The sequence below is a fragment of the Budorcas taxicolor genome, chromosome 7 (assembly GCF_023091745.1).
Source record: "Budorcas taxicolor isolate Tak-1 chromosome 7, Takin1.1, whole genome shotgun sequence".
In the NCBI taxonomy this organism is placed as follows: domain Eukaryota; kingdom Metazoa; phylum Chordata; class Mammalia; order Artiodactyla; family Bovidae; genus Budorcas; species Budorcas taxicolor.
The window spans coordinates 62,542,238-62,569,644 of NC_068916.1; the positions used below are offsets into that span (position 1 = coordinate 62,542,238).

General features: G+C 45.9%; 2 long non-coding RNA genes across 2 annotated transcripts in view; both read right to left on the reverse strand.

The window, feature by feature from the left end:
• Positions 1 to 2,152: 2,152 nt before the first annotated feature.
• On the reverse strand, positions 2,153 to 5,557 carry LOC128050309 (uncharacterized). Its single transcript, XR_008199672.1, has 3 exons — positions 5,504 to 5,557; positions 2,478 to 2,562; positions 2,153 to 2,294 (listed from the first exon to the last, which is right to left on the reverse strand). It is a non-coding gene; the product is annotated as an uncharacterized LOC128050309 (long non-coding RNA).
• A 50-nt stretch (positions 5,558 to 5,607) lies between these two features.
• The window catches only part of LOC128050308 (uncharacterized), a 32,146-nt gene continuing 10,346 nt past the window's right edge, over positions 5,608 to 27,407 (reverse strand). The window contains exons 2-3 of the long non-coding RNA XR_008199671.1: positions 9,823 to 9,898; positions 5,608 to 5,672 (exon numbers count right to left, since the gene is read on the reverse strand). This is a non-coding gene — a long non-coding RNA (uncharacterized LOC128050308). The remainder of the gene's footprint in view (positions 5,673 to 9,822; positions 9,899 to 27,407) is intronic.

The window sequence follows — 27,407 nt, forward strand, 5'->3', positions numbered from 1 at the left end:
GAAAGCAACAAAATTCTGTAAAGCAATTATCCTTCAATTAAAAGATAAATTTTTTTAAAAAAAATGAATGACATAAACATAAGGGCAGGATGCACAATAAACAGCCCTCAAATAGCAGCCATTACACATCCAATCAAATATCCCCACTGTGCCTGCTTTCTGCACTGAGGGAACAGATGTGTGGCCTGATTGTTGAGGACAGGAAAGACACGTGGATGAAAAGCTTTGCCTCAGCCCTGAAGCTAGGAGGATAAATGCTGGGAGGGCCAAGAGGAGAGATAAATTACTTCCAGTTGTGGAGGTTTCCTGGAGGCTGTGGTATGCAAGGGAGGGAAAGGAATTTGTACGTGGAGACAGGCGGCAGGGGGAGGCGGGCGAGATCATTCCATCTGGAGGCAGTGTGAACAAAAGCAAGGCAGCTGGGAGATGCAGCTGGCTGCAGAGAGGGCTGGGAAGCCTGGGCAGGTGGGCTGGGGTCAGGCACTGGGGCAAGCACGGGGTGACATGTGGACCCATTTGCTCCCCACCCCCCAACACACACACACACCCTGCTGTGAAATCTCATTGGCTCCCGCTGCTTGGGGCGTTGAAGAGCAAAACCTAGGGTCTCAGCTGGAAACCTGGATTCCAGCAGGGAGTGATAGGGTGAAGAATCAAAGGAAAGGAACTCCTCCAAGGACCACTCGCCCCAAGAGGCACCAATGTCTCCATCCTTGAGCGTTCCCAGTGGGCCAGCCAGCATCAACCAGGTCTCCTGGGAAGCTGTGAAAATGGAAAAACTCAAGTTTGTACTCCCAGAGTCCACAGAAACGGTCTTCAACATCTCCATGGATGGTCAAAGCCAATGAAGAGCGCCATCTTGTGGCCAAGACACCTAGATACCTTGAAGGCTGGGAGAGGCCCTGTGCCCCTAAGGGACCACAGAGGCAGAAATGGATGAGACTTGTTTTAATACTCTCATAATGGGGCCAGAATTACACCAGCACACAGTTTAGAGCTGGCAGAGTTTTACTTAAGGCCCCTGAGGTGCAGATATTGTGCACTGCACAGACGAGGAAACTGCTTCTGGGAGAGATGAGGTGACTGGTCTGAGGTCACAGGTGGCTGAAGGCAGAGCCAGGTCTCATCCCAGGTCACTGATCAAAGCAGTGATGTGGTTCCCAAGACTTTTCAGTAGGAATGCCAGGTCAAAACTGCTCCCACAAGATGCCTTTTTTTTCTTTCTCTTACAATCATGCAGTGAAGTTTCCAGGATCTAAATGCTGTGCGATGACCTCATCTCGCCCCAATGGCTCATGGGAGATGTGCTTTTGTATTCTTGAGTTTCAAACATTTGTTTTAATTTCTAACATGGCATAACCCACATAACCATAAACTCTTTGAGACACTCAGAAATGTTCAAGCATGTAAAAGGGTCCTGAGATCAACTAGTTTGAGAGCTGCCGCTTTAAAGTATTTTTAAAAAGTAAATAAAGCTATACAAATGAAAACATCCCCTTTGTTTTGATATAACTGAATCAACTCCGTGAGGCATTAACTTTTAGGTTGACTGGGATTCTAGTTGCCATCTCTATAGATATTTGATTAATTAAATACACACCAAAAAAATGTACGTGAATAGAGAATGTTTACTGAGTGATTTCTAACTGGCAAGCACTCTGATTTACATGAGTCATTTAATCCCCACAACCACCATTTGCAAGAGATGCTGTTACATTTTATGCCTGTGGACATCAAGAGATTACTGGGAGATGTGGAGCTTAGACTCTATCCCAGACAGTCTCTCTCTTCCCATTATTATGATACACAAGCACATCTTCCCATTATTATTCCGACTACCATACAATTTTACGTCCCTTAAATGCATTCACTAGACAGACAAAAGTTTTTCAACATATGGAGTCTAAGAAAGTAGTGAAAAGAAACAGGATCACCAACCTAACCCAACACCTTCACTTACAGATGAGGAGAAGTGAGGCCCAGAGAGGGTAAGTGATCTGAAAAAGCTCACACAGCCAAGATTCAGGATCCATTGGACCTGGGAGCTGTCAGAATGCCAACCCAAGGAAGCACTGTAGTTATTTCCTTCACAGCAACATGTGAGCGGCACAGCACAGCACGTAAGCAAGTGACAAGACCAGGCGAGAGACAGTATCGCCAGCAAAATCGGCTTGACTTTATTGCAGGGAAGCTACAGAGGAGCAGGGCAAGTGAGGGTCTCCGCAGGAACTACCATTGCTGAGCGGGATTGCCAGGTCCTAGGTCTGTCTGGAAGGCAGGAGAGGATCAGCGTCCTGGAAGAAATGAGAAGTGAGGTGGAACACTGGTGCCATCTGCTGTGCACATGGAGACACTACAGAAGCAGTAAAGATTCACTAAGAGGCAGTTGCAGGGTGGGAAGTGGGAAACCCAGGTGCTGAGTAGGACTAGAACCCCATGTCCAGGCCTGCACGCCACTCCTACAAGAATGCCTTGACCTTGCTAAGCCGATCACTGCTGAAGCCCTCTTCCAGGCTCTCCCAGGGCTGCTGGAGCTCTTCCTCTGTCTTGTTTCAACTTATACTGGGATGGCAACAGAAAAAAGCCATGAGCAAACAAATCTGATAAGAGCCAGATGATCAAGGAGACCTCATAACCAATAAACATTCATCCTCTGGTTCCTGAACCTGGCTTCGAATCAGTCACTGGCGAGCCTCTTAAAACAGATTCAGGGACAGATGCTGCCTGGTGTGTGGGAGTAAAACTGGCTTGATCAGTGATCCTCACCCAGTACTGTGGTATGAACCTCCAGGAGCCCCTTCATACTACACATCATTACTGACAGGTGTGCAGACCAAACTCTATGAGGCCTGAATTTGCTGTGAATATAGGGGTGGTGAGAGTGGGCCATGGATGAAATGATGGCAATGACTCGATAACTGATCTGGGAGGTGGGCATGTGGAGATTCATTTTACGACTCTACTTGCATAGTTTTGACAGTTCCTATAATTAAAAAAAAAAAAAGCTAAAATAGATAAATTAGTGAAAACTACTATGAGAACTATCTAGTCATTGAAAGGAATGAAGTACTGATACATGCTAAGCTTGAGTGAATCCTGAAAACATTATGCTGAGTGAAAGAAGCCAGACACAAAAAGTCATGTAATGTTTCCTTTTATAGGAAACATCCAGAATAGGTGAGTCCAGAAGGGCAGAAAGCAGATTTGTGGTTGCCAGGGGATGGAGAGAGGAGGTAGTGGGGAATGAGTGTGAGCTTAAATGGGTACAGGGAGTCTTCCCAGGGGGATGAAAGTTTTGAAATTAGAGTGGCGGTACAACACTCTGAATACACTGTAAAGGCCCATGAGTGGCACATATGACAATGGTCAGCTGAACGTTATGAGAATTTAATCTCAATTTAAAAAGAAGAGCCTACTATGAGAAAAAACACACATTAAGCTATACATGGTTTACAACTGGCAGGTATTTTTATTTATTCATTTGGCTGTGTTGGGCTGTCTTGGTTGCAGCATGAGGGATCTAGTTCCCTGACCAGGGACTGAACTCGGGCCCCCTGCATTGGGCATGCAGACTGTTAGCCACTGAACCACTGGACCCCAGGGAAGTCTGGGTATTAATTTTTTAGTTAAAATTTACATGCTCAAGTCAGGAGTTTCCAATTCAGTGTGTCTACACTGGGGCTCCCCCATATGTGGAGCCACTGAGTAACTTTTCCCTTCCTCCATCCATCCTTGTCATAGAGACTTTTATAAACACAATCTTATACCCAATATAAAATAGGGCTACTTAGGTTAGATGGAGGGGCCCAGGGTCCCACCCTCCCTCCCAAAACCGCAGGGACACAGGAACCCCCATGATGAACACTGGTATGGTGGAAACATTGCTCTCCCTTTAAAGAGCATCCTTCATATTCAGAGGGACGTCATAGCAACCCCCACAAGGCAGGAAAGCAAGGTAGAGGTTACAGCCCCATTTTACAGGAGGGAAGACTAGGTCTCAGGAATAAAAGAAAAATGTCCAAAGTCAGAGTGTGAACTGAAGGCAGAGCTAAAACCAGACTCCTGGAATACCGATTATTCACCCTGGGCTCATTCCTGAACATGGCTGTATCTGTGGGCAGAAAGGGGAAGAGGAGACAGGCACACCTGGCATCTTGTGATCTGCGTGTGATGTCACCAGACACACAGGACATCACCACGGCGCAGATTCCAACACCTACCCTTAAGAAGGAGGCTGCGGCTGGCACTCATCTGCGTGAAGCTTTGGTCAAGTCACTTCCCTTCTCCAGGCCTCGTGTTTCCTGATTACAGTGAGAGCCCTGGCCGACATTAGGGATGTCGTGATTGTTGTCATCCACGCGTTAGAGATACTCAGGGCTGGTGACCCCTAGGAGGGCTGTGCTCTGAAGGGTTCTGAGGCTGTGACTGGGCACAGAGGGAAGGAACGCTGCACGGATGACTAAGTCTGCCCTGGCTCCACAGTGAAGGGTGCTGGCACAGTGCCACCGGCCTTTCTGGATTGTGTAAAATCAAAGGGAACAGCCAGCTTAAACACGCTACTGCGGTTTTTGTTTTCACCTTGACAGCTTTATTGGGGGTACACTGTCATGTTATACACACATTTTAGTGTACAATGTGATGACCTGTAACTTATCAGATGAATACACCCACATGGAGAAGGAAATGGCAACCCACTCCAGTATTCTCGCCTGGAGAATCCCACGGACAAAGGAGCCTGGTGGGCTACAGTCCATGGGGTCGCAAAGAGTCGGACATGACTGAGCGATTAACACACACACACCCACATACCCTCACCAGACTAGTTTTCATTTTTCTAGAATTTCCATAAATGAAAGCATATAGTATGTTTCCTTTCCTTGGCTTCTTTCACTCCTTTTATATGTGAGATTCACTGGAGTTGTTGCGTGGACAATAGTATTCAATTATATGGCTATACCACAGTTTGTTTACTCCCCTAGTGATGGACACTGGGTTGTTTCCAGCTCTGGGCTATTACAAGTCAAGCCACTACCAGTATTTACAAGTCTTTGTATGGACAGTGCTTCCCATTTCTCTTGTGTAAATACTAGGCAAGGAATGACTGGGTCATATGGTAGGCTTTAAGAAGCTACCAAACTGATCACACTGTTTTTGCACCAGTCTGGGCAAAGGGCATGTTTGGGAAGCTGACAACAGTTCCAAGTGGGGTTGGAAGCCAAGGTGAATTCACTTACCTGGTCAGTGAACAAAGCTTAGGGAGTACGTGAAGTATAACACCTCTGAAGGGACCATTATATGACCAAAGTAAAAGACACACTGCCCAGGCCCAGATGCTTACACTTAAACCCTGTTGATCACAAACTATGGCCCAAAGTCACAGCGGGGTCCCTGGGATACATCAAGCAGCGCTCGGTCTGCTCGTGGGAGACTGGAAGGAGTCCCTGAGCTTGTGGTTTGCATTGGGTAATGACATATTTGGTGGCCATGTCGGGGCCTCACCCACCTGCCCATGCTGGTCCATCCTGCAGGCTGCTGGACGGGGCCTCTCTACTTAGGGCCAAGGTAGGAGACAGCCTTTCCTGTTTTCCCCAGGGTCTCCAGCAAAGTGTCCACGCTGTGCTCAGAGTTGATGCAGACCTTTTTGTTGGGCAGGTCAATGTCAAATTGAACTCCTGCAGGAAGTAGGGTGGGGAGGACAGACATGTACCCAGTCAGGCTCTTAAACTGTTCACCCCACTCTTTCCCTCTCCTCTAGACCAGGGATTGGCAAACTTCTGTAAAGGGCCAGAGAGCCCGTGGTTTAGGAACTGTGAGCTGCACAGACTCTGCCCCATCGTCTTCTGTAGATTGTTTGGTGGTGTTGTGGCTTCCCTGCTGGCTCAGCTGGCAGGGAATCTACCTGCAATGTGGAAGACCTGGGTCTGATTCCTGGGTTGGGAAGATCCTCTGGAGAAGGGAAAGGCTACCCGTATTCTGGCCTGGAGAATTCCATGAATTGTATAGTCCATGGGCTCACAGAGTTGGACATGACTGAGCGACTTTTGCTTTTGTGTCTGACTCTTTTGCGAATGCATGTATTGCAGCCTGCCAGGCTCCTCTGCCCATGGGATTTCCCAGGCAAGAATCTAGAGTGGGTTGCCATTTCCTTCTCCAGGGGATCTTTCTGACCCAGGGATCAAACCCATTTCTCTTGTGGTTCCTGAATTGGCAGGCAGATCTTTACCACTTGAGCCACCTGGGAAGCCCCATATTGTTTTACAAGCCTGAAAAAGTGTAAAAACCATTCTCAGCTATGCAATAACAGACTGTGGGCCCAAAGGCTATAATTTGTCTATCTCTTCTCTAAATAAGGGCTGTAAAAATTTTTTTCTTCTTAATTGCAAAAGTAATACAGACATACCTTTTTTTTTTTTTTTTTTTTTGCCACATTCTGTGGTTTGTGGGATCTTAGTTTCCTGACCAGGGATCGAATCTGTGCCCCTGCAGTGGAAGCATGAAGTCTTAACCACTGGACTGCCTGGGAAGTCCCCAGACACACCATTAAAAAAAAAAAAAGACAAGCATTTTTGAATATAATTTGAAATTGTAAGGGCCCCTACTATTTCCTGCCTCTAAGAATCACTGAACAATAGGGACCCATCCAGTGTTTCTCCTAATGGACAAATGAAAAGTCATTTTCCAAAGTGGCATCATACTCTGTAAACAAGTTACTTATATGTCACTTTCCAGTGTCCAGGACACCTTGCCATATAGAGACGTACTTCGTTCTTTTTGACAGCCACACCATATCCCACAGTGTTACTGTATCACAGGGCTTCCCAGGTGGCCCAGTGGTAAAGAATCTGCCTGTCACTGCCGGAGATACAAGAGACTCGGGTTTGATCCCTGAATCAGGAAGGTCCCCTGGAGGAGAGAATGGCAACCCTCTCTGGTATTCTTCCCTTGAGAATCTTATGGACTGAGGAACCTGTAGGGCTACGGGCCATGGGATCACAAAGAGTCGGACACAACTGAGCAACTGTGCACACACACACCATCCATCTACTCAGTCCCCCTCTAAAAGACACTGAGGTTGCTTCCAATTTCTCACTATGATCAAAACAATGTAGACATACTTGAACATATCCTATAAAACTTGTGAAAATATTTCTATACCATGAATTCATAAAATGGAAAGTGTGGGGCAAAATATTGGTGTACTTTAAATGTTCACAGATATTGCAGAACTGCCCTCCTAAAGAGCTGTGTCCATTTAAGGACCCTTGCTGGCATATGTGAGTAGGTACAAACGGGTCTTGTTGAAATAACAAAGGCAGAGTCCCAGGCTTGGCTTCACCACTGATCGGCTGGGTCCTGCCCATCACAGGCCCCAGTCTTCCCATTGGAACATGAAGGAGTTGGGGCCCTTGTGGGCACTCCAGGTCAAGTATGCCACTGATCTGTGATTCCTCATGCCCAGCACTGCTCATCTGTGGCCTGACTGACTCAGAAAACCCTTCTGACTCTTAAGTGGCCACCCAAGTGGGAATAGTAGTGAAAGGTGGGAGATACCTGCCCAAGCTCAGAGGCAGGTCCTCACGCACCAGTGAAGGGGCCTCAAAAAGCACATGGCACAGGATTCAGTCCTAACCTCTAACTCTGGACCTACTGGACACCAGGGGCTGAGGGCAGTGCATCCTGGCTACACTCTGGGTTTTGTCTTTTGCTTCAAAAGGGCCTCCCTCCTCTTTAGAGAAAATATTCTGGTGGCATCATAGAGCTGGAAAACACTCTGGGATCATCCGACCCATTGGATTTCAAAGCTGTGTTTCTGGCGGCCCAGGTCCCCAGGCAGGTGTTCTGGAGCTGGCAAGAGTGAAAGCAGGCTGGCCCTCACTTCATCCAGACCTGCTGCTTGTATACAGGGGCTTCCGAGCAGGGTTTCTCTCTTTTAAAAAGGAAAAAGAATTATTTATTTTTGGCTGCACTGGAACTTCGTCGCTGTGCACGCTTTTCTCCAGCTGTGGTAAGTGTGGGCCTCTCTCTAGTTGCGGCGCCCAGGCTTCTCACTGCAGTGGCTTCTCTTGTTGCGGAGCAGACTGTAGGGCACATGGGCCTCAGGAGTTGCGGCACGTGGGCTCAGGCGTTGTAGTTTCCGGGTTTTAGAACACAGGCTCAGCAGTGCATGAGCTTAGCTGCTCAGTGGCACGTAGGACCTTCCCAGCCCAGCCCAGGGATTGAACCCATGTCTCCTGCACTGGCAGGCATAGTCTTTACCCCTGAGCCACCAGGGAAGCCGTGGAGTTTCACCTTAAAGCATCCAGAGCAAAGCTAGGAGACTGACATTGCCATACCACAGCTGGGGAAAGCCAGGCCCCAGAAGAGGAGGCCATGGTCCCACAGGAAGTTAGTGGTCAAGTTCTTTCCATTGTTTCAGATTTTTTCAAGTTCAGGTTCCAGTTTACAGTCTAGAAATTGCAGAAATTAGCCGTGGACTCACTGTGAGACTCTGGGCAAGTCACTTCCCCCTCTGGGGCCTGGTGTCAACATCCCCATTCCACAGATGGAAAGTATAGCTAAGAGGACTGTTTTAAGTGCTAACAAGATGACAACCCCATGAGAGCCCTTGGAAAACTGGGTGTTATTGTTGTGGGAGGTCTGATTCAATGGACATGAACTTGGGCAGGCTCCCCGAGATGGTGAGTGACGAAGGCCTGGTGTGCTACAGTCCATTGGGTTGAGAAGAGTCGGACATGACTTGATGATTGAACAGCAATAGTGGGAGTTGGGAGGACAGTTTAAGAAGGAGGAGCCATATGAATACCTGTGACCAATTTATGTTGATGTATGGCAGAAACCAACAAAATATTATAAAGCAATTATCCTTCAATTAAAAATAAATTAAAAAAGAAAGAAAATTGGGTGTTTTATTATTCAGGGTTTTAGAAATGAAAATCTTAAAAGACAGATTGCCCCCAGGACTCTGATCACAACTCTGTCATTATCTCATGGAACCCCAGGACCAGACCCTAGCCCACTCTGGGCCTGAGTTTTTGCAGATGAGAATTGAGGGGACTGGAGAATGGTTTTCTAAATATATCCAAAAGGGGTGCTTTAGAAGTTCTGCCTGGAAAATCCCATGGACGGAGGAGCCTGGTAGGCTGCAGTCCATGGGTTCACTGAGGGTCGGACACGACTGAGCGACTTCACTTTCACTTTTCACTTTCATGCATTGGAGAAGGAAATGGCAACCCACTCCAGTGTTCTTGCCTGGAGAATCCCAGGGACGGGGGAGCCTGATGGGCTGCCGTCTATGGGGTCACACAGAGTCGGACACGACTGAAGCGACTTAGCAGCAGCAGCAGCAGAAGTTCTGCCAGCATGACTGATTGAAAGTTTGTTTCTTAGAATGTTACAACTTTAAAAATCTTAATAGAAAATGACACTCCAATGTATCACATAACAAAAATTACCACAGTGGAGATGAATGTAACATAGTAACTAGTCCTGCAAGGGCTCCTCCAGGCCAGATTTACTGGCTGAGTCATTTACTGGCTGTGTGATACCAACAGATCATTCAACCTCTTTGAACTTCAGTTCCCTCCTGCTGGCAACAGAGATGGTCAAAGAAACTACCTGAAGTGGTTGTGGTGAGGATTAAATGACATGATCCACAGAGGCCATGAGGCAGAGTACCTGGCACATGCTAAGTAACTCAGTATGTTTTGGTTTCACTGTTATTATCAGCTTAAACTCAAGATTCTCCTGCTCCATGCCTGCATTCATTTAATATAAGTGTACCAGTCTCCCCACCCCACCCCCAACCCAGGGCCACTCACTCACCTCCTAGCTTGTTGAGGACTCGAGTGACTGCGTTAGAGCAGCCTTCACAGGTCATATCCACGGAGAACTCGTGCTTCTGAAACAGACAAAGGGGACCATGAGCCAGGTCCTGCAGAGGAACCCCCACACCCACTAGCATGCAGGCCCATTCAGGGCCCCAAGACAGAGGGCAGAGAGAAAGGCAAGATCGGGCTGTCATCAGACTCATCAGGAGCCTGAGTCTCACTCTACTAAATTGTACAGTGGAGTAACTCAGGGTCTCTGTATCTCAGAGGTGGTTGTGTTAAAGGACAGAATCCCTAGAAAATTTTTAGCAGTATCTGGCACACAAGTATCAAATCACCTGGGAAGGAAGTTTAAAATGCTGGTTTCTAGTCTCACCTTCAACATCCTGATTTTTCAGATATGCGGTTGTCTCAGGATCACTAGCAACTCTGGTCGGGGGAGAGGGGCATGCTCTGAGCAGTGCTGATCTGGGGGTTGTAATTATGCATCAGAGTATCACTCTCTGCGTTAGAATCACCTGGGAGCTTATTAAAAACTAGAGGTTCTGGTCAGCAATCCAGAGGGCTGAGGTGTCTATTACCACCAATAAGCTTCCATGGTGATTCTGAAGTACAGAGACCATTGTCACATTCCAAGTGCCTCAGAGGCAGCACCTAAGCCCTAGAAAGGGAGAGAATCTGCCTGGGTTCCCAGTGAGCTAAAGCTGGGCCAGTAGAAGAACTCAGGTTTCTGGACTCTCCATGTGGGCTCAGTCATGGCTACAGTCACCATCTGCAGTGATTTTGAAGCCCTCCAAAATAAAGTCTGTCACTGTTTCCCCATCTATTTGGTATGAAGTGATGGCACCAGATGCCATGATCGTAGTTTTCTGAATGTTGAGTTTTAAGACAACTTTTTCACTCTCTTCTTTTGCTTTCATCAAGAGGTTCTTTAGTTCCTCTTCGCTTTCTGCCATAAGAGTGGTGTCATCTGCATATCTGAGGTTATTGATATTTCTCCCGGCAATCAGGATTCCAGCTTGTGCTTCTTCCAGCCCAGCATTTCTCATGATGTACTTTTCATATAAGTTAAATAAGCAGGGTGACAGTAAACAGCCTTGATGTACTCCTTTCTCTATTTGGAACCAGTCTGTGGTTCCATGTCCAGTTCTAACTGTTGCTTCCTGACCTGCATACAGATTTCTCAGGAGATAGGTCAGGTGGTGTGGTATACCCATCTCTTTAAGAATTTTTCACAGTTTGTGGTGATCCACACAGTCAAAGGCTTTGGCATAGTCAATAAAGCAGAAGTAGATGTTTTTTCTGGGACCCTCTTGCTTTTTTGATGATCCAATGGATGCTGACAATTTGTTCTCTGGTTCCTTTGCCTTTTCTAAATCCAGCTTGAACATCTGGAAGTTCACAGTTCACGTACTATTGAAGCCTGGCTTGGAGAATTTTGAGCATTACTTTACTAGCGTGTGAGATGAGTGCAGCTGTGCAGTAGTTTGAGCATTCTTTGGAACTGCCTTTCTTCAGGATTGGAATGAAAACTGACCCTTTCCAGTCCTGAGGCCACTGCTAAGTTCTCCAAATTTGCTGGCATATTGAGTGCCACACGTTCACAGTGTTATCTTTTACGATTTGAAATAGCCCAACTGGAATTCCATCACCTCCACTAGCTTTGTTTGTAATGATGCTTCCTAAGACCCACTTGACTTTGCATTCCAGGATGTCTGGCTCTAGATGAGTGATCATATCATCGTGATTATCTGGGTCATGAAGATCTTTTTTGTACAGTTCTTCTGTGTATTCTTGCCACCTCTTCTTAATATCTTCTGCTTCTGTTAGGTCCATACCATTTCTGTCCTTTATTATGCCCATCTTTGCATGAAATGTTCTCTGGGTATCTCCAATTTTCTTGAAGAGATCTCGTCTTTCCCATTCTATTGTTTTTCTCTATTTCTTGACACTGAGCACTGAAGAAGGCTTTCTTATCTCTCTTTGCTATTCTTTGGAACTCTGCATTCAAATGGGTATATGTTTCCTTTTCTCCTTTGCCTTTTGCTTCTCTTCTACGATCTCTGCCTCTTGGTATTTATGCCCTTGAGTAGTCTCATCCCACAATGTCTCAGGGTTAGCCTGTATGTCTTGCAGAACATGGCTGAAGTGATGTTAGGGGACCTTGGAGGCTAACTCATAAAAGACATGTGTTGTCTGCCTTACTCTCTCTAGGATCATTCACTCCAGAGGAAACTGAGCCCCTCAGCCAACAGCCATGTGAGGGAGCCCTCTTGGAAGCTGATCCTCCTTCAGAGGGCCACAGCCCTGGACAATACAGTTATTGCACCTCCCAAGAGACCTTGAGCCAGAAACACCAGTAAACTGCTTCCAGAGTCCTGACTCTCACAAACCATAAGTTAATGAATATTTGTTGCCTTAAACCACTAAGTTTGGGGGGTAATTAATCAGGAGTGATAGATAACTAGTATGTTAGGTAAAGAGATTGAAGCCTAGCAGTAGGTTCCACTGGGGTAAAAAGTTAGCTATCAGGGACTTTCTTGGTGGCCCAGTGGCTAAGACTCTGCAGTTTCACTGCCAAAGGCTGGGGTTCAATCTCCAGTTGGGGAACTAAACTCTGTGGTGTGGCCAGAAAAAAAATTAAAAAAGAAAGTTAGCTATTCTGATTATTATTGTTATTACTTTATTCCACTTCCCTCTTTTCTATCCCTTAAAAAGAAGAAAAAAACAAAAAACTATGGCTACATTTTTCATGGAGTATTTCAAATCTGTTACCTTAATAGGAATTCTGGGCATAGCACTGTATCTTACTGGAAGACCTCAGGCAAAATCCTTGCCCTTAAGGGCCCCAGTTCCCTTATCTAAACCATTAACCAATTAAGTTTTCTCAGCCTCAGTGCACATAAGAATCACTTCGGGCCTTGGGGAGCAGGCAGGTCTGCAGGCTGCCTCAGTGGGCACTGTGGCTCTGGGTGGGCCCTGGGACCCTCCATTTTTAACCCACTGAGGAGAGACAGACAGAATGTGGTCCACTGGAGAAGGGAATGGCAAACCACTTCAGTATTCTTGCCTTGAGAACCCCATGAACAGTATGAAAAGGCAAAATGATAGGATACTGAAAGAGGAACTCCCCAGGTCAGTAGGTGCCCAATATGCTACTGGAGAGCAGTGGAGAAATAACTCCAGAAAGAATGAAGGGATGAAGCCAAAGCAAAACCAATACCCAGCTGTGGATGTGACTGGTGATAGAAGCAAGATCCAATGCTGTAAAGAGCAATATTGCATAGGAACCTGGAATGTCAGGTCCATGAATCAAGGCAAATTGGAAGTGGTCAAACAAGAGATGGCAAGGGTGAATGTTGACATTCTAGGAATCAGAGAACTAAAATGGACTGGAATGGGTGAATTTAACTCAGATGACCATTATATCTACTACTGTGGGCCAGGAATCCCTCAGAAGAAATGGAGTAGCCATCATGGTCAACAAAAGAGTCCTAAATGCAGTACTTGGATGCAATCTCAAAAACGACAGAATGATCTCTGTCTCCAAAGCAAACAATTCAATATCACAGTTATCCAAATCTATGCCCCAACCAGTAACACTGAAGAAGCTGAATGGTGCTATGAAGACCTACAAGACCTTTTAGAACTAACACCCAAAAAAGATGTCCTTTTCATTATAGGGGACTGGAATGCAAAAGTAGGAAGTCAAGAAACACCTGGAGTAATAGGCAAATTTGGCCTTGGAATGTGTAATGAAGCAGGGCAAAAACTAATAGAGTTTTGCCAAGAAAATGCACTGGTCATAGCAAACACCCTCTTCCAACAACACAAGAGAAGACTCTACACATGGACATCACCAGATGGTCAACACCGAAATCAGACTGATTATATTCTTTGCAGCCAAAGATGGGGAAGCTCTATACAGTCAACAAAAACAAGACCAGGAGCTGACTGTGGCTCAGATCATGAACTCCTTATTGCCAAATTCAGACTCAAATTGAAGAAAGTAGGGAAAACTGCTAGACCATTAAGGTATGACCTAAATCAAATCCCTTATGATTATACAGTGGAAGTGAGAAATAGATTTAAGGGCCTAGATCTGATAGATAGAGTGCCTGATGAACTATGGAATGAGGTTCGTGACATTGTACAGGAGAGTGGGATCAAGACCATCCCCATGGAAAAGAAATGCAAAAAAGCAAAATGGCTGTCTGAGGAGGACTTACAAATAGCTGTGAAAAGAAGAGAGGCAAAAAGCAAAGGAGAAAAGGAAAGATATAAGCATCTGAATGCAGAGTTCCAGAGAATAGCAAGTAGAGATAAGAAAGCCTTCTTCAGCGATCAATGCAAAGAAATAGAGGAAAACAACAGACTGGGAAAGACTAGAGATCTCTTCAAGAAAATTAGAGATACCAAGGGAACATTTCATGCAAAGATGGGCTTGATAAAGGACAGAAATGGTATGGACCTAACAGAAGTAGAAGATATTAAGAAGAGGTGGCAAGAATACACGGAAGAACCATACAAAAAAGATCTTCAAGACCCAGATAATCATGATGGTGTGATCACTCATCTAGAGCCAGACATCCTGGAATGTGAAGTCAAGTGGGCTTTGGAAAGCATCGCTACAAACAAAGCTAGTGGAGGTGATGGAATTCCAGTTGAACTATTTCAAATCCTGAAAGATGATGCTGTGAAAGTGCTGCACTCCATATGCCACCAAATTTGGAAAACTCAGCAGTGGCCACAGGACTGGAAAAGGTCAGTTTTCATTCCAATCCCAAAGAAAGGCAATGCCAAAGAATGCTCAAACTACCACACAATTGCACTCATCTCACACGCTAGTAAAGTAATGCTCAAAATTCTCCAAGCCAGGCTTCAGCAATACGTGAACCGTGAACTTCCAGATGTTCAAGCTGGTTTTAGAAAAGGCAGAGGAACCAGAGATCAAATTGCCAACATCCTCTGGATCATGGAAAAGGCAAAAAATTTCCAGAAAAATATCTATTTCTGCTTTATTGACTATGCAAAAGCCTTTGACTGTGTGGATCACAATAAACTGTGGAAAATTCTGAGAGAGATGGGAATACCAGATCACCTGACCTGCCTCTTGAGAAATCTGTATGCAGGTCAGGAAGCAACAGTTAGAACTGGACATGGAATAACAGACTGGTTCCAAATAGAGAAAGGAGTGTTTCAAGGCTGTATATTGTCACCCTGCTTATTTAACTTATATGAAAAGTACATCATGAGAAATACTGGACTGGAAGAAACGCAAGCTGGAATCCTGATTGCCAGGAGAAATATCAATAACCTCAGATATGCAGATGACACCACCCTTATGGCAGAAAGTGAAGAGGAACTAAAAAGCTCCTTCATGAAAGTGAAAGCGGAGAGTGAAAAAGTTGGCCTAAAGCTCAACATTCAGAAAAAGAAGATCATGGCATCCAGTCCCATTACTTCATGGGAAATAGATGGGGAAACAGTGGAAACAGTGTCAGACTTTATTTTTTTTGGGCTCCAAAATCACTGCAGATGATGCATGCAGCCATGAAATGAAAAGACGCTTATTCCTTGGAAGGAAAGTTATGACCAACCTAGATAGTATATTCAAAAGCAGAGACATTACTTTGCCGACTAAGGTCCGTCTAGTCAAGGCTATGGTTTTTCCTGTGGTCATGTATGGATGTGAGAGTTGGACTGTGAAGGCTAAGCGCTGAAGAATTGATGCTTTTGAACTGTGGTGTTGGAGAAGACTCTTGAGAGTCCCTTGGACTGCAAGGAGATCCAACCAGTCCATTCTGAAAGAGATCAGCCCTGGGTGTTCTTTGGAAGGAATGATGCTAAAGCTGAAACTCCAGTACTTTGGCCACCTCATGAGAAGAGTTGACTCATTGGAAAAGACTCTGATGCTGGGAGGGATTGGGGGCAGGAGTAGAAGGGGACGACAGAGGATGAGATGGCTGGAATGCATCACTGATTTGATGGACGTGAGTCTGAGTGAACTTCGGGAGTTGGTGATGGACAGGGAGGCCTGGCGTGCTGCAATCCATGGGGTCACAAAGAGTCGGACACGACTGAGCGACTGAACTGAACTGAGGAGAGACAGAAGGGTAAGGCCACACACCTGAGAAAAACTGGTCTAAATGGCTTCTCAGGCTCTCTCCAAGTCTCAAACCATCTTGGGTCTGGGTTATCATCATGCTGTACAAGGGAAACTGAGGCCAAGAGTGAAGTACTTCGGTTTTTCAGTGCTGAGTTATATAATCATCATTTGCATCATCATTACACAACCAGCAAACCACTATTTTACCGAGGCCAAATCTGCAAAACTTGCCTTAAAGAAATAGTCTTCCTTTTCTTCTAGTTAAACACATTTGATTCTTTCAGCTAATTTTGTGACCATTCAGCAACAACCACAACAAATTCTGGAAATAAGGATTTCTAGTGGGTACTCCAAAATCTTGCCTTTAACAGGTGGCTTTCAGTATCAGCATCATCTGGGAACATGCCAGAAATGCAGACTCTCAGGTCCTACCCTCAGGCCTCCTGAATCAGAATCCTCAGTTTTTAACAAGACACCCAGCTCATTCCTGCCCACACAATAGTTTAAGATGCTGCTCCAGCACACAAACTGGCAAACTACAGCCTGCCTGCAACCTGGCTTTGTAAAGTTTTACTGAAACACAGCTAAGCTCATTCATTTACTTTCACACTAGAATGGCCGAGTTGAGGACTTGTAACAGACCATATGGTTCATGAAGACTTAGGTATTTATTGTCTGGCCCTTTAAGAAAAAGTTTGCTGACTCCTGCTCTAGAGTACGGAGAAGGCAATGGCACCCCACTCCAGTGCTCTTGCCTGGAAAATCCCATGGACGGAGGAGCCTGGAAGGCTGCAGTCCATGGGGTCACTGAGGGTCAGACACGACTGAGCAACTTCACTTTCACTTTTCACTTTCCTGCATTGGAGAAGGAAATGGCAACCCACTCCAGTGTTCTTGCCTGGAAAATCCCATGGACGGAGGAGCCTGGTGGGCTGCAGTCCATGAGGTCACTGAGGGTCGGACACGACTGAGCAACTTCACTTTCACTTTTCACTTTCCTGCATTGGAGAAGGAAATGGCACCCCACTCCAGTGCTCTTGCCTGGAGGATCCCAGCGACAGGGGAGCCTGGTGGGCTGCCGTCTATGGGGTCGCACACAGTCGGACATGACTGAAGCGACTTGGCAGCAGCAGCAGCAGCAGCTCTAGAGTAACTGGTAATCAAGATTAGTCGGTGGGGGTGGGGTGGGGGTGGGGGTGGGGGCTTCCCTGGTAGTCCAGTGGTTAAGACTTAGCCTTCTAATGAAGAGGTTGCAGATTCGATCCCTGGTTGGGGAGCTAAGATCCCACATACCTTACGGCCAAAAAACCAAAACATAAAGCAGAAGCAATATTGTAACAAATTCAATAAAGATTTTTAAAATGGCCCACAACAACAACAACAACAACAAAAGATTGGTCAATAGCTTGCATCTGTATACCAATCCAAAGCTTTAATGGGTTTGCAAGACCAACATAAAACCTAAATCTGTTGAGTACCCACTACGTGAAATGCTCTTTATATAGTATCTAAGTCAGTCCCCACCCAGCTTGGAAAGGGAGCTAGTCACCCTACTATACTTAGGAGAAAACTGAGGTTCCAGGGGTTAACTAAGCTACCCAGTCACGTGGTGGGTATATATGGAGGTTGGGACGTGAATCCAGGTTTTCCTGGCTCCAGGGACACCCTGCTGGTTCTGGACCAGCAAATGGGGCTGCAGAAACCCTGAGATGGGGACACCTTGGGAAGAAGCACAAGGTTTTTGCTGCCCGAGGACCTAAAGTCAATAGATCTCTAGAGCTTTCTTTTGTTGGCTATGAAGGACAGGTCTCTTTCCATCCTGCACAGTACAGAGGTCAGAAGCCAGCAGACAGGCAATCGTTATTCAGGGCTCTCTTCCAGTACCTCTGAGTTGCAAAAGTAAATATGGGGGTTGTGGAAAGACTCCTTAATGAGTAGAGTAATCCATTCTTTACAGAGAATCCCAGGACTGGCCCCACCACTGAATGCTTGACTTTGCAGAGTCAGCCCCTCAGCGCCTCTGCTCTGCCACCTATAAAACAGTTTCTGTAAAGAAGATGAAAAAGCCCAGTCATCTGTACAATCCTTTAATAGAATCTCAGAACTGGAAGGGCGGGAATGGAATGGAGTAATACTATCCAGATGCCTCCCAGAGGTGAAATGCTTTCTCAAATATCCAGAACATTCAGTCTTTGAACACCTTGATGATTGGGAATTTACTAAGATAAGAGTGCCTACAATGTGCCAGGCGTTGTCCATGCATGTCTTTGTTTAATCATCACAACAACCCCACAAGATAGGCCTTAGTATTATCACTTCTTGACAGCTGAGGTTAGGTCACTCACTCAGGGTGACAGAGAACAGCCACTGTGGTCCTTGTTAACACAGGGTTGAAACTCGCCTGCTGTAGTTCTACCCAATTTGTTCTAGGTCTACACAAGAGTTACCATTGCTTCAGGACTATGTCAGTGGCTGAGCTACGAATTTTACTGGCACTTTTCCTGTTACTACTACTGATAGTCCTGTGAGGTTGCAGTTTTTATCCCCATTGTATGCTGAGGAAATCAAGGGACAGAGAGGTAAAGCAGTGTGTCTAAAGTCCCCAGCTGGCAAGGGTGGCGGTTGGGGCACAGCTTTTTCAAAGAAGTTTTGGAGATTCCAAGTGTTTGTGTGAGAAACCTCTCAGGTGACTCATTGTTCCCTTTCCAGCTTTGGTGTGAGTCCCTTGATTAATACCCTTCTTCCTTCAGCTGTTCATCTCGTGATAATACTGCCAAGTGCCCTCTTCATTCTGATCATCCACTCTGGTCTTTCGTCAAAATCCCCAGAAGTATAAAAAATAAATAAATTCCCAGAAGTGAACCTAGAATAGAGCCACCCTCAAGCTGGCTTTTCCCTCATGCCACCCAGCCACCAAAACCTGGTAGCCTCCACTATCCCAGACCCAGAGTGATTAGTGCTGTTCTCTGACACTGTCACAGGCAGATTTGCTCAACCGGGAGGGCTGGTTCTGTCAGGTTCTTTGTTCATACTTTGGGTTGCCTGAGGATTTGTCTCAAGGTGCCTGGCAAGACCCAAGGGGAATGACACTTGAGATGTTTGTGACCTGGCCCGGAGGAGTCTCTAGCTCACCTGTCAGCTCCCCAAAGCTAGGCTGCTAAGACACAGGGCATCTGTGGGATACCTCTGGGTACCCACTTGGAGCAGAGCCATAAAACCAGGCAACCCTGGGGAAAAGTGTTAAGCACCACAAGACACCAGCCAGAAGCCCCGAGATCAGATCAGGAACAGAACTTCCTCCCAAGCCAGCACGACTACTTTTACTGAGCAATCATCATGTGAGACCAGGAGAGACTTGGACCCTGAAGATAAGGGGCTTAATCTGAGCACACCCATTTCTCAACACCACCCTGAATAAATCAGTGGACCTTTTTTTTGTAATCTGAAAAAGGCCTTAAATTTTTACCTACAAAATGAGACCATGAGACTGAGTCAGTCGCAAAGGTGCCCTAAGACCTGCTCTGCCCATCCCAAACTCTGCCACTGAGCAACTGGTGACTTTGGGCAGGACCCCGAACCTCTCTGGAGCCCATGGCTTCAGGTTCATAAAGTGACCGGTAGGAAAGGGTGAAAGCACTCTTTCCATTCATTATGGCTCAACCTGAAACTCAAAAGTGGCCAGGGGAAGCGAAGAAAAACACAGATCTCTGAACACCTGTCCTATATGGGAGGCAAAAGCCACCGCAAACCCCTCTTTCAGGCCAGCTCTGCCGGAAGAGACATCCAGGTGGGACACGCAGAGACCAGCCATCCCCGTTCCTGATAGCCACCTGTGTGATCTCTGCGACTCCCTGCCCCTGTTGGGGTGGTCTCAGTTTCCCCGTCTATGCATGAAAGGTTTAGGCTTGTAATCGCATGAAGGTTAGGAGCTTCCATATGCTGAAGCCTGACTCCCAGATAAAATTCTTTTGGGGATCCGATTTTCTGGAGGGTCGCAGAAGCTGTGGGGAGCTAGGTGGGAGGGGCAAGAAGTGAGGCGACAGTTCCGGCCGCTGCCAGACCCCTTGAAGAGGGACGTCTGACCCAACGGCGGTGCAGCCGAGCAAGCCGGAGGCCGCGGGTCTGCGCGGGGCGGGGACGGCGCGACCACTTACCGGCATGATTGAGGAGGAGGTGGTGGCCGCGGCGGTGACTAGCCTCCACCGGCTCTGAGCGCTGACGCGGCCGCGCTTCCGGGTGTGCACGCCGCAGGAGCCGCCCTCTGGTCCCGGCCCCGCCCCCTCCGGTCCCGGCCCCGCCCCCTCCGGCCTTGTGGGCGGGCAGCCACCTGAAGGCCATTGGCCACTCCGCTGACTTCCGCCCAGGACGGGGTCCTTGGACGCCAGCCACGTCTGCGCTAGGCGGTGGGAGGGACAGCTCGGCTAGCTTGCCTGGCTGGTTGGTCATTTTTGGAACTCCTGCTCAGTGTCAGGCTGATATTAGGGGCTGGGAAGACTGGGCCCCCCGCTGTGAACAGGCCAGACACAGCCTCCACCCCACCCCCGTCCCTCCCTAGAGGGATAATCTCAGTTACTTATTTAGTATTTGCTGATTGCCAACCGTGGGGCGGCACTATGCTAGGCATCCAAGATGCAGTAATGGAAAAGACAGCCTAGCAGGGAGCCAGGGAAGCAAGAGGATGATGCAGGACAATACAAGTGTTAAAGGAGCTTGTGCCTTTGGAGCCATGAAAGGATCTCTCGCTCAGATGGGAGGGGATGGGGACGGTTCATGAAGAGAGGAGGCTTGCAGAGGAGGAAGTCTTGCTTCATCTCAAGATGGAAGATGGACCCACTGGGGAGGAAGGAGACAGAACAGCATGTGAAAGTTGAAAGGGGGACGTCCCTGGTGGTCCAGTGGTTAAGAACCTGCTTTGCAAGGAGAGGATGTGTGCGCTCAGTCCTGTCTAACCTCTTTGCAACCCATGGACTGTAAGTCCACCAAGTGTCCACAGTCAAATAAGTATTAAAGTTGAAAGGTGTTAGAGGGCATGCTTTGGGAGGCCGAGATATTTAGACTGAGAGGCAGGCACAGAAAGAGATGGGGAAACAAGCTACAAAGACATGATACCCATATCCATGAGTGAAGACACACAGAGGCAAAGCAGTTCTAGTATCTTACAAAGAGGTGTGCCAAGACCCAGGACTTCACACACACACACACACACACACACACACACACACACACAGAGTACCAGGCTGGTTCTATCCTTGTAATATCCAAGGGGCTCCACCGTCCAAGTTAGTAGTGTCAAAGTTCTCTCATCAGTCAAGCTGCTTGGAGAGCTTATTAAAAACTCAGATTTCTAGTCCTTTCCTTAGATATACTGTCCCTTAGTTTCCAGGTGTACTTATAGTCTCCTTCCTCCTTCTGGTTTTGGGGAACCACGCTGAACAAACTATAGACATTTTCTGTTTTTTCTGCTATGCTGCACAGCATTCAGGATCTTAGTTTTCTGACCAGGGATCGAATCTGTGCCCCCTGCAGTGGAACCACAGAGTCTTAGAAACTGGACTGCCAGAGAAGTACCAAACTATAGTTTCAGTACATACATGAAACCCTTTTGAGAAAGTGCTGGTTGTTGATTTATTGTCTCAGTTCCAATTCAACCTTTTTGCCTGCTTGTGAAAATCTGAACCATTTAAACATTGTTTTATTGCCTAATGGCACGATATTAAGCATTGCCAATAAAGACCCTGGAAAGACAGTGGAGGAGAAAAGGTTTTCCTTTCTGATTCTGGTGTGCTCATTCTCCAGGCTCTTGCAGAATGAGAGGGTAATTGGTCTCTGTTTAGCTTCTGAGGATGACTTCCCCAGCACCAGGCTCCTGCTGTGTAAGGGACCAGCAGGACCTAGCAGCCAGCAGCTTCCCCCAGGACCTACCCTGCTTATGTGCTTTCATACAGTAACTGGGGTGAGAGGATTTTCTATGAATAGCTTTCTCCAGCATCCTAGTGGATAGTTTTCCAGCCTATACGGTGAATTTCTAGCAAATTCCACCAGCATGGTACCATAGCCACTCCTCTGCCATTCACAAGGGCTGGATCTTAGCCTGGGTGTGTGGGGTGCAGGATTCTTCATTGGGCACAACCATTGTACTATTTTAACCCTATGGCTAGTGGCTGTGCCCCAAATCTGCTACTCCTGTATTCTTTCAAGTTCTCTTTACTTCCCAGTGGCCAGTCCCTCTTTACTCATGTTAGTTGCTCAATCATGTCTGACTCTGAAATCCCAGGCTCCTGTCATGAAATTCTCCAGGCAAGAATGCTGGAATGGTCAGCCATTTCTCTGAAAATATTTTATCAATTGCAGAAAAAATAACAATAGGAGCATCTTGGATGATGTCATTAATGATTTAAATAGATTTCTATTTACATTAATTTATATTGATCTTATATCCCACACAAATATATTCAAAATTTTGTATCTCATACATTGTTATTAGATATCTGTTGCCGGGGGCCAGCGTGAGGAACTCCGCCCATGGCAAAGGTCATGAGGAAGGAGGCTTGGCATACGCAAAGGCGTGATCAAGCCTCAGGAAACCCCCTGTTCCTGAGCATCTAACCCCAAAACCAGAGTCTGTTTTATGCTCTCACCTACACCTCTGACTTTACGGGGGGCTCTCCCCCATAACTGTTTCTCTCAGAGAAGGAGTAAACGTGCAGCTCCAAGGCAATAAAAATTCCTGGGCGTGACAAGAGTGTTCCAGCTTACGTACTCCTCTGAAGGTTATCTAGCCCACCTGTATAGGTTCGTCCGGCCACATGTGATTGATTACAGCCTCCCAACCTGAGAGGCACGAGATGTTTTAGACTTACTAAAGGCAAATTCTTTTGGGGAGTTGGAAATTATTAGTATAATGGGTTGGTTAGGAATTCTATTGGTGAAGGGTTCTTCATTTGTTGTGTCAATAATTGCTGCTAATTCCCTGCTCTGGGTGGGACAAGGGTGTCTCAGGTCAAACCTCTCTGCTGACAGACTAGCTTGTGTGACAGGATTATCCATACTGCTGCCACTAGGCACATGATTGTTTACTACCTCTTAACCATAAACAGCACAGAGAGTTTTGGAGTATTTTGAGAGTCTTAATTAGCATAGGGCTTTTTCTTCTTGTTGAGTCAATGATTGCCACCAGGCCTCCATATCCTTAGGCACCTGGGAATATATTAATCAATGTATTTGGAATATAGCAAAGGAAATACAGTAGTTTTTGATGTTAGCAATACTAGACTTTTTGAGTTAATGGATTTTCTCTTTTGTAATAGATCACTGTACTTTGTTATAAATCACTGTGTCCTTGCTATGTAAAAATGTAACTTTATCATATCTTAAGACTAAATAGATCTTAAGGGGAGCATTGGTGAAAGGATTTTCATTTGTTGGGCTGATGTTTGCTGTTAAATCTCCATGTTCCCTACCCTTATAATGAATATAACTAACATATAGGAGAAATAAGTATTAACCTTTAAGCATATAGGAGAAATAAGTATTAACCTTTAAGATTAATCATGTTAACCTTGGGTTAAATTCCTTTCTTAATTGTAACTCACTACACCCTCACCCTATAGGAATGTAACTTTATTTGGAGGGTGGTGCCTGGTTTAAGAAAAAACACCCTTGGAAGAAATAAGTTTTTTGGTTATCAGAAAGAAAGGATCATAAAATGTCAGCAGGTCTCACTCATGGCCAGAAGATGATGTAATATCCCTAAGACCTTTTTTTTATACATTTATGTGAAGCATCTGATTTTGATAAAGGTCAGGACTGCTGACGCCCGCGTGACTCTGTATTCATCCCTATGTGTAACAAAAGGTATATAAGCAAACCCAAAAATAAAGAAATTGGATCAGTTTCCGGAAAGACTGATTCCCCCATGTCGCTTCTTTCTTGCTCCCGTTTTTCTGGCTGAATTCCCATCTGGAGCATGGATGCTATTCCACGTAATCCAAGTTATTCAGCCTCTTTTTCTCCACTAATCTTCCTACTACACTATCCATTTCTAATCCCTCTATATCTGTGATTAAATATGTATTTTTCCAAAGACGCCGACTCCGTCCCCACCTTCGAATCACCCTGGATCCACCGGGGCTGGACCCCGGCAATCTATCAGTTCAGTTCATTTCAGTTCAGTCACTCAGTCGTGTCCGACTCTTTGCGACCCCATGAATTGCAGCACGCCAGGCCTCCCTGTCCATCACCAACTCCCAGAGTTCACTCAAACACACATCCATCGAGTCGGTGATGCCATCCAGCCATCTCATCCTCTGTCGTCCCCTTCTCCTCCTGCCCCCAATCACTTCCAGCATCAGAATCTTTTCCAGTGAGTCAACTCTTCGCATGACATGGCCAAAGTATTGGAGTTTCAGCTTCAGCATCATTCCTTCCAAAAAACACCTAGGACTGATCTCCTTTGGGATGGACTGGTTGGATCTCCTTGCAGTCCAAGGGACTCTCAAGAGTCTTCTCCAACACCACAGTTCAAAAGCATCAATTCTTCAGCGCTCAGGTTTCTTCACAGTCCAACTCTCACATCCATACACGACCACTGGAAAAACAATAGCCTTTACTAGATGGACCTTTGTTGGCAGAGTAATGTCTCTGCTTTTGAATATGCTGTCTAGGTTGGTCTTAACTTTCCTTTCAAGGAGTAAGCGCCTTTTAATTTCATAGCTGCAGTCACCATCTGCAGTGATTTTGGAGCCCCCAAAAATAAAGTCAGCCACTGTTTCCACTATTTCCCCATCTATTTCCCATGAAGTGATGGGACCAGATGCCGTGATCTTAGTTTTCTGAATGTTGAGCTTTAAGCCAACTTTTTCACTCTCCTCTTTCACTTTCATCAAGAGGCTTTTTAGTTCCTCTTCAGTTTCTGCCATAAGGGTGGTGTCATCTGCATATCTGAGGTTATTGATATTTCTCCCAGCAATCTTGATTCCAGCTTGTGCTTCTTCCAGCCCAGCGTTTCTCATGATGTACTCTGTATATAAGTTAAATAAGCAGGGTGACAATATACAGCCTTGACTTACTCCTTTTCCTATTTGTCTATAGGACATTAGAGAAACTGGTAAAAAGATATCATTACTAAATTTCAAAAAGTAGAATTCTTTTTTTGTGTGATTCAGTGATATTCTGTGTATCACTCTTATCCTTTCCAATATTATAGGCAATTTTAATTTCCTTTTTGAAACTTTCTTTTGTCACATTTTAATTTTTAAAATTTTTCTTGGTTTTGGCTGTGCTGGGTCTTTGCTGCCTGGGCTTTCTCTAGTTGCAGCAAGTGGAGGCTACTCTAGTTGTGTTATGCAGGCTTCTCACTGTGGTGGCTTAAGTTGGTGTGGCTCACAGGCTCTAGAGCTCAGGCTCAGTAGTTGTGTGTATAGTCTTAGTTGCCCTGCAGCATGCGGAATCTTCCAGGACCAGGATCAAACCTTGTCCCCTCCGTTGGCAGGCAAATTCTTAACCCGTGGACCACCAGGGAAGCCCTTGCCATATTTTCTATAAGGAAAATGTATTAAAAGATCACAGGGAAAAATATTTTTAAAAAGCAGACTTCAGGACTGTCCAGTAATCTCATTACTAGCCTTGTCAACTTGGGTAAGTCACTTCATCACAAGCCAGTGAGCCTGGGAAGTGGGCCCTTTCTGACTGTTGGGAGGATAGGAATGTATAGACTATAGTCACGTGTAGTGGTGAGTGGAATCAAGATTGCCAAGATTTCAAGGAGAAATATCAATAACCTCAGATATGCAGATGACACCACCCTTATGTCTTAAAGTGAAGAAGAACTAAAGAGCCTCTTGATGAAAGTGAAAGAGGAGAGTGAAATAGTTGGCTTAAAACTCAACATTCAGAAAACTAAGATCATGGCATCCGGTCCCATCACTTTATGGCAAATGGATGGGGAAATAGTGGAAACAGTGGCTGACTTTATTTTTCTGGGCTCCAAAATAACTGCAGGTGGTGACTGTAGCCATGAAATTAAAAGACGCTTATTCCTTGGAAGGAAAGTTATGACCAACCTAGACAGCATATTAAAAAGCAGAGACATTACTTTGTTAACAAAGGTCCATCTAGCAAAGGCTATGATTTTTCCAGTGGTCGTGTATGGATGTGAGAGTTGGACTATAAAGAATGCTGAGCACCGAAGAATTGATGCTTTTGAACTGTGGTGTTGGAGAAGACTCTTGAGAGTCCCTTGGACTGCAAGGAGATCCAACCAGTCCATCTTAAAGGAGATCAGTCCTGGGTGTTCATTGGAAGGACTGATGTTGAAGCTGAAACTCCAATACTTTAGCCACCTGATACGAACTGACTCACTAGAAAAGACTCTGATGCTGGGGAGGGTTGAAGGTGGGAGGAGAAGGGGACGACAGAGGATGCGATGGCTGGATGGCAGCATTGACTCAATGGATATGAGTTTGGGTGGACTCTGGGAGTTGGTGATGGACAGGGAAGCCTGGCATGCTATGGTTCATGGGGTCACAGAGTTGGACACAACTGAGCGACGGAACTGAACTGAGTGGAGGGTGGGTTCTCAGACATTAATTGGTGCTTTCTTCCAGGAATACCCTACCTCTAAACTCCACCTACTGTAGTGACCCTATGGCAGATGCTGGGGTTTGTCTGTGTCTGTTAAAGTTGCTCAGTTGTGTCCAACTCTTTGCCCACCAGTCTACAGGCCAGAATACTAGAGTGGGTAGCCTTTCCCTTTTCCAGGGGATCTTCCCAATCCAGGGATAGAACTGGGGTCTCCTGCATTGCAGGCAGATTCTTGACCAGCTGAGCTACCACGGAAGCCCTACGCTGTGGGTTAAGCTTTGCAAAGAGAGACTTTTGTAGCTGCTGTTTACTCCCTCTATTAGACCAAGTGTCTATTTTCTGTGTTATAATAAAGGTATGCACTAGCTGCTTCATTGCTTTATCCACTGAGGAACACTTGAAAGGTTCTGAGCTGAAAGGGCCTGCAGAGAAGCCCAGGTGTGAGAAGAGAGGGGGTACAAAGCCAAGGCAGCTTGGGCTGCAGGCTTGGGAGGGGGAGCCTAGCATCTGGCAAAGTTTCAAACTGACTCAATCTGGCCTGTAGACATATTTTATTCAGTTCCAAAAGTGTTCAAAACATTTTTGGAGTAGCTGACCACATTTAAGAACACTGAGTGTGGTGGAACAACATTGTGAATGTGCTTCATGCTACTGGATTACAAATTTTAAAATGGTCATATTGGTAAATTTTATGTTCTGTGTATTTTACCACAAAAACAAATCTACTTAAAAAAAAAAAATCTACTTGTAGAATGGCATGTAAAATTAGTTGCTTCTTTGTTACGAGCACTGAGAAGCATTTTTTCTTTTTTTGGGGGTGGGGGTGGGGCGCTGTGCTAGGTCTTTGTTACTGTGCGTGGGCTTTCTTCAGTTGCAGTGAGCAGGGGCTA